The sequence below is a fragment of the Polistes canadensis genome, unplaced genomic scaffold, assembly GCF_001313835.1.
Source record: "Polistes canadensis isolate GaletaPanama2010 unplaced genomic scaffold, ASM131383v1 scaffold_32, whole genome shotgun sequence".
NCBI classification, from domain to species: Eukaryota; Metazoa; Arthropoda; class Insecta; order Hymenoptera; family Vespidae; genus Polistes; species Polistes canadensis.
Window position 1 is genome coordinate 582,265 of NW_014569579.1, and position 1,857 is coordinate 584,121.

At 31.5% G+C, this 1,857-nt stretch overlaps 1 protein-coding gene across 1 annotated transcript in view; it reads right to left on the reverse strand.

Moving 5' to 3' along the window:
- The window catches only part of LOC106784230 (signal-induced proliferation-associated 1-like protein 1), a 20,007-nt gene extending 18,770 nt beyond the window's left edge, over positions 1–1,237 (reverse strand). The window contains exon 1 of the mRNA XM_014743556.1: positions 1,230–1,237. The gene's annotated coding sequence lies outside the window, so the exon portion shown is untranslated. The remainder of the gene's footprint in view (positions 1–1,229) is intronic.
- Between the last annotated feature and the right edge of the window lie 620 nt (positions 1,238–1,857).

The following is a 1,857-nucleotide window of genomic DNA, read 5'->3' on the forward strand; positions in this document are numbered from 1 at the left end:
TTAATAAATTTAGAAAACACCACTCGTCTGATAAACTTTCTTTCTATCTTGATATTATAGATCGATAATTTGTAAATTTTAATATTTTTAACAACTCTAGTTCCACAAATCTAAGTTAAGCAAACTAATATTTTACATTGAAACTATTTAAACGTAATAAATTATAAATATTTCTAAGTGTAATATAATATACTATTTAATAAATTTTAATGTGTAAAATAGACAAAGATTTTATATGAAAAAATTGAAAAATATGATAGAATTTATAGATCTTAAAATTGTTGCGATTTCTTAAAGAAAGTGAAGACAGATTGATTTTGTTGTCCTTCTTCAGCGATAGATCAATTCTCTCTCATTCTTGAGGATCAACTAGCGCGTATCGTTGAAGAATCGAAACTCGCTCGTAGATGTTAGACTTGCAGTACGGCTTTTCCGTGCGTAGAACATGACTGTGGGAATGTTCAGGTTGCGTGCAACCGCAGAACCATCGACGTTGCTTCGCATACGAACGTACTCTACGTCGTCGATGAATAGAATGAGAGTGAGAGAGAGCTAGCGGGAGAGAGTGGGGTAGAAAGAGAAAGAGAGGCACGCTTATACGATTACAGGAGGAGTATGTTCGAACAGGTGAATTTTGTATCGTTCGGACGACCATGAGTTACACTCGGATATCTGCTTCGATAGGTTTCACGGATGGTCTATTCTTGAATTCATACTTTGTAAATATATATATATATACTAGTTTTTTTACAATACATATGACCTTTGAACAGAATTAAAACAATACCGGTTTTTCTATCTTTTATCATTTTTTCATTCATCCGCAATCGTCTAGGAGCTTCAGTTGAAAATATCAAAACATTTTCTTGATATTTGCTCGCAAAATAAAAAAGAAAAAAAAAACCCCTTTTTCCCCGCCATAATGACTCATTGTTTTTCTTATATTTCTTATCTGCATTATTTTGATAATGCATTAAGTTGTTTAGAATAATTATAAATTCGAAAACAAACAAGACTATTATTACTGAATTTTTATTATGCAAAACATACATTTGTTTTCAATATAAATTATTATAATATCTTACAAATTTTTTGTTTAAATAACTTTTTCACAAATTGTTAACTTTTAATAATGAGTTAATTCCTTGTTATTTTGTGTGTGTGTGTAAAATAGAAAATGTACTATATTTGACGTAGAAAGTATCGGTTAACAAGAAAATGTAACATACTTTTAAGTAGTTCGGCCTTCTCCGTTAAAGTGTTCCACTATCCTAGAAAAGGGTTTGCAAAACCTTAACGGGCCTTGTCCGTTGTATCCGAGGAATGAGTTACAAACGTCGATCGTTCCTTATCCCTCGATTTCTCAAAGCCACGCGAGGTAGAACGAAGAACGAGCCGGTAGAACGCACGCCGATCATCATCCGAACTAGTTATGTAAATGCCTTTGCATTCTTCGCGCGATCTACGAGCAAATCGGCGACGAGTTGCCTTTTCGCATGAAACGTAAAAAAAAGAAACGATATTGAGTTAGAGAAAGAGAGCAATGTTTATAGAGAAACAGAGACAGGTAAACGAATAGAAAAATATCAGGGAAAAGTACGAATAGTGTGAAAGAGAGAAACACAGGTAAATAAATATAATATGAGAAAGAGACAAACAATAGATAAAGATGTAGAAATAGAGAAATAGATAGAGAAAAAAAGAGAGATATATTAATAAATAAAAAAATAAAGGCAGACAAATGAAGAGAGAAAATAAAATGTATGTTTCACGAGTAAAAAGTTCAGAATAGAAAATAACCGAAAAGACTCTAGTAAAATAAAGATAAAAGAAAGAAATATATAAAAAGTATAATAA